This window comes from Hemitrygon akajei, chromosome 12, assembly GCF_048418815.1.
Source record: "Hemitrygon akajei chromosome 12, sHemAka1.3, whole genome shotgun sequence".
Lineage (NCBI taxonomy): Eukaryota > Metazoa > Chordata > Chondrichthyes > Myliobatiformes > Dasyatidae > Hemitrygon > Hemitrygon akajei.
In genome coordinates, this window is record NC_133135.1 from 62,957,263 (window position 1) to 62,969,476 (window position 12,214).

Below are 12,214 nucleotides of genomic sequence, written 5' to 3' on the forward strand. Positions count from 1 at the left end.
TTTGAGGTGGAATGAGTTAAAATGTCATTGCTTTCTACTTCCTAAAATTGTGCAGTGATTCTTTCCAAAGCCTGACAATGATCCTTTCAGTTCTGATGAACCATCTCATCTCCAGGGAAACCATCTGCACAGTGCTGAACTGTACAACCATTGTGAAACACAGTGAAATGCTGTAATGTCCCCATTGCGAACTTGCATAAGATAATGGTTAACCTTCCTGTAGCTGGGACTTTATCATACTTTTGAATACATACCCTCAGTTTTCAGATTAGGCATAAACCCAAGTGGAAAATGTACATTGCATGATTCATGCTTGCCGTGCTTAATGAGTAATGACTCTGTAAACATCGCTGGGGCCAGTATCCTTTTTCTCATTTGGAGAAACTGTAGATATTATAAATGCTACTAATCATGTTTGCCTTTTAAGGAGAGGAAGGAGGCAAGTAACGTGCTGTAGGGTTTTATAGTTCATTGCAACTGAATGAATCAGCTTCTCTGTTGTTTCTGCTTCAGCTATAAAATTTATTACCCTAAAAAATCTAATGGTTTAGAATCATAGAATCGAGAAAAGTCTGTTGCAGGTGGCCATTTAGTCCATCATATTCATGTTGTAAAAGAGCTATCCAGTTCCATCTCACTATCCAGTACTGAGCCTGAAGTCTTGTAAGTCATGGGTACTATGTAAATATAACAAGGGTTTCCGAACTCTCACTTGTCCAGATCCCTACCTCTCTTCCTAATCCTTCCACACTTTTCTTGGCGTTTAGGCATCAAGATTTTCATTCCCTTTACTAAATAAAATGAGTCCTTTCTATTTGCCCTATTCAGGACATTTCAGGGTAGAAAGCTACCTCTTCAGACTATCCAATGTGCAACCCTGCAGATGATGATGGGTAGGCAATAAATTATTCTGTGGAGTAAAAAAAATCTGTTCAGACCCCTTATGTGGTCAAGCCATTCCATGCCATCCCCAACACCATACATAGCAACAATAAAACTAAATAATCTTATCAAGTCAAGAAAGCTGAAAGGAACCATCTACAACTTCCATATTCATTTGTAACTCACTTGAAGGTCTTACAATTTTATCCATCTTTATTCTGTGTCTGAGTATGGATTTATAGATTTCACCAGATGCAGAGTGGCTGCCACCTGCTGTGGTGATTGGATCCTATTCTATTCTGGGACTTGCTAGCACGAAACCACGGGCTGATTATCTGATGTGGGTCAGTAGTTATGGGAATCACGGATCAGAGGGTGGCCATTTTGGCGTTGATGTGACGTCTTAATCTGGGCACAAGTGGAACAGGCACTGGCTAAGTCTTGAATGTTGCAGCACTGGGGCAGGAGTAAAGCATCACCTTAGCGCTGAGAATGTTTGGCCTGTTTCATTGGTCCAGAGAAATCCTGCAGAGGTCTTATTGGTGAGTGCATTTATGGGAGCTGCAATGGAACTGAAATTTCAGATGAAGTGGCGATAAAGGTTTGCAAACCCAATGAAACCCTTCACCTGTTCGACCGTAGATGGTTTGGGCCATTCTGTGATTGCCTGAATTTTACATATGTCCTCTTGAATACTGGAAAGGTTTAGGACGTAGCCTAGGAATGACACCTGCTCCTTGTGAAACCCGAACTTCTCTGGCTTGGCATAAAGGTTGTTCTCGAGGAGCGGCCTGAGAACCCTCTGGACACGTTGGATGTGTTTCTGGCAAGAGTTGGAATAGAAAGAGTTTAGTTCCAATACACAAAAACAAACTGATTCAAAGTGTCCCAGAGCACATTGTTGACCAGGGTCTGAAAAACAGCAGGATGGTGGCCAGACCAAATGGCATCACGAAGTACTCCTACTGGCCAGTGGAGGTGTTGAATGTGGTCTTCCACTTGTCCCCTTCTCAGATGCGAACCATGTTGTAAGTGGTATACTGTCTTAGAGAATATTCTGTAGTTTCTGCATGGAGATGTTCAAACGCAGAGGCAAGCAGGGGTAAAGAGTGGTGGTTTCTCACCATGATGTTGCAGAGGCGCTGATAATAGTGAAATAGTTCAATGGCTCAATTGATGTAGGGATAAATCAAGGTAGGGAAGGAGCTTCTTCTTGACAAAATGGAAGCCTGCCCCTGCTGAGGGAGGGAACTGGACAGATAAATCCTAAAGCTAATGCCTTCTTGATGTAGACTGTTTCTACATGATCACTGTTTGAGGATGGTAGAACCTGGCAGGAGGTCAATGCCGCAGTCTTATGCCAGCATTGAGGTAGAAAGGTGCCCTTCTCTTTACTGAAGACCTCAAGAAGGTCAGCATATTGAGCTGGAACACCAGGCAGGTCCACACTAGCAGTTGGCTCTGGAGAGGATGCCCTGACAGAGGCTTGAGCTAGACCTGTACAGGTAAACAGGCATGCCATTCCTCACTCTTGGAGCTCCTTTGGGACCGAATGATCCATGGGGTTTTTCAAGATAGCCAAGGAAGGCCAAGCACCAGCAGCAGTTCAGATCCATCAACAAGATAGAAGGAGAGCTGTTCCCTATGGTTGCCTTCTAGCACAAGTTGGAGGAGTACTGTGGGAAGGTGGATCCTGTCAGAGCCCAGAGGCCCACCATCCAGAGCCTTGACATAAATATTCTCTCTCAGTTGTTGTGTGGGAACTTCCCATCTTTGAGCGTGAGAGATATCCATGAGGTTCCTAGCTGCACCAGAGTCAATAATGCCTGAAGCTCATCACTCTGGGTGTCCCATGATGGGGAAGCTGAAAGCATTACTTAATTAGAGGAAGGTGCTTGCAGAGAGAATTGACCTGTAAGAATTTCCCTGCGATGATCTAAAGAGTAGGAGGCTTGGGCATTCACCTTCTGTGCCACTCAGCTGCCCAATTGTCTATTCGAATGGCCAGATTTATTTGTTCGTCTAGGCTGTCCTGTTCATCATGCACATGCCGGACCTCTCTGCTCAGCCCATGCTAGAAAGCAGTGATGATGGATCTCTCACTCTACCCCGTCTCAACCACAAGAGTGTAGAAATTTACTGCACTGTCCCTCGCCCTTGGTAAAAGTCTAGTAGTTGGTGGACAGCCTCCTGACCCCGTACTGGAAGATCAAACATTCTCCTGAACTTAATTACAAATTGCTGCGAAGACTGCTGCAGGGAAGTTTTGTTCTTGTAGGGCTTTGAACAGGCTGAGTGGGTGTCAGTCTATGAGATTCACCATGTAAGTCAGTTATCGTGCATTATCATTGAACTGACGTGGCTGGGCTTGGAAAGTCAGCTTACACCGGGTAATAAGTTCCTGCAGCTACTGGGGACATAGCAGTATCTATCTAGTGGAGGAATGCTTGGGTCAAGTCCAGAAGCAGCTAAGGGAATCGGAATATTTATGGCTGACGCTGATGAGACTGTGTAGAGGAGGATGGGACAGGTACCAGTGCTGGAAGTGAGACAGGTCAGGCAGAGAGCTGATGAACAGCAGTAATGAGAGTAGTAATGGCTGCACCTGAGTCTGGCTGCCTGTAGTGAGTTGCTGAACTCACTATGGACAACCAGGTGTCACTACGAGTGCTGACGTCTGTTCTTCCTGCTTCGACAGGGCTTGCTGCTCTGAGAGTAGATGTTGCAGTGTGTGAGCCATTACTGCCAACTTAGCTCCACTGATTTTAACTTCTCCACCTGCCCAATGAAATTTGGTTTTGACTGGGCTTGACACTCTGAGAGTAGTTGTCGCACTGCCTGAGCCACTTCTGTCAACCCTGCCTCCACTGACTTTAACTTCTCTTGTACCTGACCAACAAAATTTAAGGCCAATTTCCACAGCTCTTTCTTCTCTGTATTCATTTTTGTAGTCATGTTTTGCTGATGGCCCAAATGCAAAGGGAGAGATGTGGACTCAGAGTGAACAGTTCATACAGTTATAATTAAAATTGTACAGAACAAAGGAAAATATTAAACACTAGGCCAACGAGGCCACTAACTTAAAAAAAACCTCTCAAATTGGCTAAAAATTCACATCATCTTCACTGCTTAAAAACAGTAATCATAAAGTAAATTTATACAGCTCCTTAAAAGCATCTGTCTAAAGCACTAGTCTTCTTTCCTGAGGTGCAGGGAGCGTGACATTGTCATGCTTTGGTCAAGACCAGGCAAGACTGAAACAAAAGAAAATGAGTTGAATACTGTACATTTAAGAAGAAACCCTAATTGGCTAGATTGTGCATTATCCCATGCATGATTGCTGTCTTCCAGCTGTCCGCGTGCAAGGGCACACTGACTCTGTAGCAGAGTCAATGGTTGTGACGCAAATGTGGTCTGATGATTGCCTTATAAAGCTTCAGCATTTCATACTTACTTTTATATCCCAGACCTCTCAAAATGAATGCTAATATTGCATTTGCCTTCCATACTACTGACACAATCTGCAAGTTAGCCTTTAGAGAATCCTACACTATGACTCCCAAGTCATTTTGCACTTCCAGTTCCTGAATTCACACCCCACTCAGAAAATAGTCTATGCCTTTAATCCTCCTACCAAGTGCACGGCCATACACTGTATTCCATAAGCTACTTCTTTGCCCATTTTCCGAATCTGGCCAAGACCTTCTTCAAACTTCCTGCTTCCTCAGCATTACCTGCCCTTCAATCTTTGTATCATTCATGAACATGGCCACAATGCCATCAAATCCACCATCTAGATCATTGACATACTGTATAACATGACAAGTAGTGGACCCAATGCTTTTCCTTTGGAACACAACTGGCAGCCAGCCAGAAAACCCCTTTTATTTCCGCTCTTTGCCTTCTGCTATCAGCCAATCTTCTGCCCATGCAGCTATCTTTCATGTAATACCATGGGCTCCTATCTTGTTTAGCTGCCTTATGTGTGGCACCTTGTCAAAGGTCTTCTGAAAATCCAGGTAAGTAACATCCACTGACTCTTCTTTGTCTATCCCATCAGTTATTTCTTCAAAGAATTTAAACAGATTAGTCAGGCAAGGTTTCCCTTGAAGAAAATCATGCTGATTTCCACCTATTTTATCATACGCCTCCAAGTACTGTGTCTTGAAACATCATCCTTAATAATGGACTCCAATGTCTTGCCAACCACTGAATTCAAGTTGACTGACCTCTAGTTTCCTGTCTTTCGTGGGTGGCAGTGAGTGAACAGGAGAAAGCAAAAAAATGGAATCATGACTGTTTCAAGATTGTCTGTTTCAAGTTATTTGATCCACATCCCAAAGCTTGAATTTAGACCATTATGAGAAAATAGCATGAGCAGTGTGTGAACACACACCTGAATGTCACATGCAAAATTCTTTTTTGCATTTGAGATTCATTGAAGGTATAGATCCATGGATTGTTCAGGCCTGCTTGGCCATCAGTTAATGTGGGCCATGCTTGACTGCTCCACTTTCAAGAAGTCCAAGGCAGTTAAGTACTTTACTTAGTGTTCTCTCCCATTAACACTTCCTCTGCTCTGCTGGACTGGTCAGATGATGTGTCTAATCCACTTGCAACACACTTAACTCTGTCTAGCCGATGTTCCTTGTTCCCTAGGCCATTGATTGTAGCATCATTTTGCATGAATACAGGCCCTTTGGCCTATCATGGCTGAGCCAGCTATCAAGTACCTCTCTATACTGATCGCATTTTACAGCACCTGTCCCATTATCTGCTATGTCCTGAGGTTTCAGGAGCTCATCTATATATGTCTTAAGTGTGAGAGTACCTTCCTCCACTACCCCCTTTGGTGGTATGTTCCAGATTTCAACCACCTCTTGCCCTTCTTCCAATACCGATGCACCTCCCCTTCACTCCAGGCCTGTTCCTCCTATGGTTCTTCCTAAAACACACTCAACCCATGATCTGCAGCCTGCTTGATTTCCTCCATACAACTCTGTAAACTTTAGACCTCAGTCATTGGAATTCCGCTGCCATTGATGTATTTGGGCTACTCTGCACAATGTCTTTAACTCTTGGCATTGACTATTGAAGACTTCTTGGACTGTTCTGCTTTTAAATACTTCCAGGCCCTGGGAAACCAAGGGAGTGTAAGCAACACAAACAAAATGCTGAAGGAATCAAGCAGGCCAGGTAGCTTCTTTGGAAGAGAGTACTGTCGACGCATCGGGCTGAGATCCTTCAGCAGGGCTGAGGAGTGTGATGTGTTGAATCCACAGATGAAAGTCTATCCTACTTATACATCAGTGGAATGAAGAGCACTTTTCCAACTGAACACCTAGCCCAACTCTGCCCTGCCCCTACCATCAGTCTGCTCATCAACTCCCCAGCCATGACCTGTCTACCGCTGACCACTGACCTCCATTGCTTGTTCTCTGCCCCTGCACCCCAGTCTATTCCCAACATGGTGATAATGTGGTGAATTGGATCAGAACATTTGTGGATAATACCAAGGTTTGGGATACAGTGAACAGCGAAGAAGGCAATGAGATGGGACCTGGACTAACTGGAAAGAAGGGCTGAAAATAGCAGGTGGAATTTAATGTAGACAAGTGTGACAAGTTGCACTTTGGAGGACAAATCAGGAAAAGACTTAATGGTGAGTAGTAGGGCACTGTGGACAGTAACAGAGGGATCTAGGAATACCATAAGGGTAATGAGTATAGGAGACATAGGAGCAGAATTGGGCCATTCAGCCCATTGAATCTCTTCTGCCATTTGATCATGGCAGATCCATTTCTCTCGCAATGCCATTTTACTGCCTTCTCCCTGTAACCTTTCACACCTTGACTTACCAAGAATCTATGAACCTCCACCTTAAATACACTCGATGATCTGGCCTCCATAGCTGCCTGTGGCAATGAATTCCACAGATTCACCACCCTCTGGCTAATCAAGAACCTTCCTCAGCCCTATCACTCTGGCTCCCATCCACTTGTCAAATTAGTTTAAACCCTCCCCAATAGTTCTAGCAAACTTGCCTGCAAGGATTTTGGTCCCCCTTGGGTTCAGGTGCAGCCTGTCCCTTTTGTTTAGGACATACCTTCCCCAGAAAGGCTTCCAATGAAACACTGTCCCCTGCACCAGGATAAAATGGATAATTCATATCCACAATTCCTTGAAAGTGGTATCACAGGTAGATAGGGTCTTAAAGAGATCTTCTGGGACATTGACCTTCATTAATCAAAGTATTGTATACAGGAGTTGGGATGTTATATTGATGTTCTATAAGGTGTTGGTGAGGCCTAATTTGGAGTATTGTGTGCAGTTCAGGTCGCCCATCAACAGGAAAGATATCACTAAGATGGAAAGAGTGCAGAGAAAATTTACAAGGCTGTTGCCAGACCTTGTGTACCTGAGTTATAGAGAAGGATTGAATAGATTGGGACTTCATTCTCTTCTAGTGCATAGGAGAATGAGGGGAGATTTGATAGAGGTATACAAAATTATGAAGGGTATAGATGGGGTAAATGCAAGCACATTTTTTCCACAGAGGTTGGCTGAAACTAGAACAAGAAATGATGGTTTAAGGGTGAATGTTGACATGTTTAAAGAGAACATGAGGGGTAACTTACTCAGCTAGAGGGTGACTGAAGTGTGGATGAACTGCCAGTGGAAGTTGTGGATGTGGGTTCAATTTCAACATATAAGGGGAATTTGGATAGGTACAGGGAGGGTCGGGTGTAGGTTGATGCAACTAGGCAGAATAATAGTTAGACATTGTCTGGATGAGCTGAAGGTCCTGTTTCTGTGCTGTAGATTTCTATGAATATGACTCTATGACCAATAATCCCTCTTTCCTATCCCATCCAACTACAAAACTTATTGGAGACCCCTCTACCCTCGGATTTTTCCACCCCTGGCCACTAGCTCTCTTCCGCAACAATTCTCGCTCGGTTCCTCCAGGAAATTCACTTCTCAGACAGAATTTAGTCTTGTGAATTGGGCATCTAACTTGAATGTCCACCAACATGTCAATCAGGTAGTCAGGAAGCCAGCGGTAAAAAAATAAAAACAGGGTATTAAAATGATAACACCTCTAACTATTCCCCCCTTCACATTAATCACTGCAAATACTTCAAGCCATATTTTATAATATTTGCTTTGTAAATTCATGCTGGTATTTATGCGCATTTTATTGCATATCCGTACCTCTAACTTTACACTTGAACCCGAGGGGAGCCAATACCCCTTCATGATCTGTTGGGGAGGGTGATAAGAACCAGAGTGATAGGGCTGAGGATGCTATACAAGTAGATGCAGTGTGTAGTGAGACTGTGAAAAAGAACACAGATGGTAGGGCAAAGTTGCAGTCACTGGAATGAGTCTAAGTGAACATGGGAGAAAATTGAAAAGGGTGATGAATACAGGACTGAAGGTGATATATTTGAATGCAGTATTTCAGAAATTTGAGAGTATTTGGAGGAAGAAATGAGTGTAGTCACTATTACTAAGGAGAAGGTGCTTGGGAAACTGAAAGGTTGAAGGTCTGAAGTAAGCTGAACCTGATGGACAACATCATTCTGAAAGAGATAGCTGAAGAATCTTCCAAGAATCACTAGGTTCTGTAATGGTTCTGGAGGATTTGAGAAGGGAGCAAGGAAATTATAGGCCACTTAGCCAGACTTCAGTGGTTGGGAAGATATTGGAGTTCATTATTAAGGATGAAATTTCAGGGTAGTTGGAAGCATGTGATAAAATAGGCCAAAATTAGCATGGTTTCTTTAATGGAAATATTGCCTGACAAATCTGTTGGAATTAATTGAAGAAGTAACAAGCAAGAGACAGTGACAAAGGAGAGTCAGTGGATATCGTTTACTTGGATTTTCAGAAGTCCTTTGACAAGGTGCTGCACATGGGGCAGCTTACTAAGATAAGAGTCCTTTGTATTATAGGAAAGATTCTACCATGGGTAGAAGTTTGTCTGACTGCCAGGAGGCAAAGAGTGGGAATAAAGGGGGCCTTTTCTGGTTGGCTGCTGCTGCTGATTGTTTAGAAGAATGAGGAGGTATTTTTACTGAAACCTATTGAATATTGAATGGCCTAGATAGAGTAGGTGTGGAGATGGTATTTCCTATAGTGGATAAGTCTAGGACCAGAGGGCACAGCCTTAGAATAGAGGGACACCCATTTAGAACAGAGATGAGGAGAAATTTCTTTAACTGTGGGTAGTGAATCTGGATTTTATTGCCACAGCCGGCTTAGGAGGTCAAGTTAATTGAGTATATTTAAAGTGGAGCTTGATAGGTTCTTGATTAGTTAGGCATCAAAGATTACAGGACAAAGCTGGAGAGTAGGGTTGAGAGGGTTAATAAATGAGCCATGATAAGTGGCAGAGCAGACTCGATGGGCAGAATGGCCTAATTCTGCTCTTATATCTAATGGTCTTATGGTCTTTTTTAATGTAATCCTATATTCTTTATAATTATTGAATGTTGTTCTTATTTGCATGTTGCACCCTGACCACCACATCATAGCAAATTGCTAATGTATATAAATGTTCAGTACAGTATATGGTGAATAAAGTTGATCCTTGATCCATGATCCTTCAGATTTCCAAGCCCCATACAAGAACTCATCACCACACCTTCCTCCCATCCCAGTCTAGCACCGTCCTTAATCTTAATTTGAAATTCTGCTTTAATGCTCAAACCAGGGTCTTTTTGTGATGATGTTGTCAAAGAGCAGCTTTTGAGCCAGACATTGTTTACAATGTTATCTAGTCCGTTTACCAAATGGGCCAGTCTGAATCTAGCCTACAAATAAATAGCACGTCTTAGGGAGTTCAGTCACTTCAGCTAAATTCAGCAGAATATGGAAAATGTAATTTGCCTCAGGAAGTCGACCATTATATCACTCATAATAAGGAGTTTCAGTTATGATGAAATGTCTTTGAGGCCATCAGTTTGCTGTTGTAAAAGGAAAGCAGTTTGAAATCTAGCAGTTGCTCTCTCTAATGTTATTGTACTCGTAGGCAGACGAGGTCTCTGAAGAGTTTTATTAACTCATCTTGTTTGTCATATGAAAGCACTTGAATGAATTTTTTACCTTGTTTATGGAGAGACACCAGTTATTGATTTCTGTTTATTTTTTTCATTAAAACTTTTACAGTCGTCTCTAGATTGAGTTTATGATATATGCCATGGAGAAAAGGGTTGCTGTTTTGAAATTGTCTGTAGAATAAGCAGCCATTCTTCTCTGGATTATGAGCTAAATTAATTTGAATTGTTCTAATGCATAACATTGCATGAAATCCATTGGTAATATTTAATTCTCAGAATAGAATCATAGGAGTCCATGCTTCAGAAAGCAAGAAGTACTCTCTTGTCGGTTTTTCATGTTTGTTGTATATTTATTTGAAGTGAGAAACCTAGTCTAAACAGCTCTGGTCCAGAACACCACCACAGGTTGATAGGGTGGTAAAGAAGACAAACAACATGCTTGCATATATTAGTCAAGGCATTGAGTTCAAGAGCCGGGAAGTTAAGTTGCAGCTTTATAAAACTCCAGTTAGGCTGTTTCTGGAGTGTTGCATTCGATTCTTGTCACCCCATTATAAGAAGAATGTCAGGGCTTTGGAGAGGGTACAGAATGCTGCCTGGATTAGTGGTAGTTTAGAGCAATTTTGCAAATAATGAATAACAAAGGTCCTGACACTGACCCTTGTGGCACACCACTCATCACCATCCTCCATTTGGAGAAACAATCTTCAATCATCCCCTTCTGCTTTCTACATCTGGGCCAGTTTTGAAAGCATCTAACTCTTCCTGGAGTCCATGGAACCAACCTTTCAGATCAGCCTACCATGCTGGACCTTGTTGTTGGCCTTGTTAAAATCCAAATAGAATGTGGTGAACTACATATACCTGTCTGGACATGCCCCCCCTGCTGACTGCTCCTGTGGCTCCTCCCACAGACCCCGGTATAAAGGCGATTGAGGCCTGAGCCCTGCCCTCAGTCTCCAGGATGTAGCATGGTGGTCAATTGCTGCTTGTTCTTTCTTCCAGTCAATAAAAGCCAATATCTCGCCTCACATCTCGGAGAGTTATTGATGATGCATCATAGACAACATCCCCTGCCTTACCCTCATCTATCTATCTGGTTACTCTTCAGAAAACTTTGAAAGGTTTGTCAAGCATGGTTTCCAGTGCTCAAAGCTATGCTGACTTCTCATCATCTGACTACGTCAATCAAAATGCTGGCAGTAGGTACATCCCCACTACTTGGGGCACCATGGTAGTGTAGTGGTTGATGCAAGGCTATTACAGCTCATAGCGTCAGAGTTAAGAGTTCAATTCTGGCACCATCTGTAAGAAGTTTGTACGTTCTCCCCGTGACTGCTTGGGCTTCCTCCAGATGCTCCAGTTCCCTCCCACAGTCCAAAGTCGTATGGGTTAGTAGGTTAAGTGGTTGTTGTAAATTGTCCTGTGATTAGGCTAGTAATAAAAAGATGTTTTGCTGATTGGCACAGCTCATTGGGCAGGAAAGGCCAGTTTCGCACTGTATCTCTAAATAAAATTAAAATATAATAAAATACTGATGTCAGGCTGACTAGCCTATAGTTCCCTGATTTGTCCTTGTTACCCTTCTTGAACAGAAGAACAACGTAAAGGAGGTAGGATTTATACTGTGAACGGTAGGGCTTTGAGGAGTGTCGTAGAGGAAAGGGATCTTTCCTCTATACAGATAGAAATCTGTATGGCTATACAGATCCATAATTCATTGAAACTGGCAACACAGATAGAAAGGATTGTAAAGAGATCTTTTGGCACATTGGCCTTCATACATTAGGGCACTGAGTACAGGAGTTGAAATTGTACAAGATTTTTGTGAGACCAGATTTAAAATGTTGTGTACAGTTCTGGTCACCTTCCTACAGGAAAGAGATCAATAAGAGAAAAATTCCAAGGATGTTGCCAGAACTTGAGGACCCAAGTTAAAAGGAAAGGTTAAAAAGGATAGGACTTTATTGCCTAGAGTGTAAGAAAATGAGAGGAACTTGATAGAGGTATACAGAATTATGAGGGGAATAGATAGGGTAGATGCATGCAGATATTTTTCCCTCACGTTGTGCAAGGCTAGAACTAAAGGTCATAATTGTAGGGTGAAAGGTGAAATGTTTAAGCAGAATCTGAAGGGAAACCTCTTCACTCTGAGGGTTGTGCAAACATGGAATAAGCTGGCAGTAGAAGTCATATATGCAGGTTCAGTTGTGACATTTAAGAGAATTTGGAATAAGTACATGGATGAGAGGGTATTGAGGAATATT

The 12,214-nt window shown here is 42.6% G+C and overlaps 1 protein-coding gene across 1 annotated transcript in view; it reads left to right on the top strand.

Annotated features, from left to right (window-relative positions):
• Positions 1 to 12,214, top strand: part of nmnat2 (nicotinamide nucleotide adenylyltransferase 2) — a 275,753-nt gene that overhangs the window by 204,317 nt on the left and 59,222 nt on the right. The gene's annotated exons all lie outside the window — the stretch shown is intronic.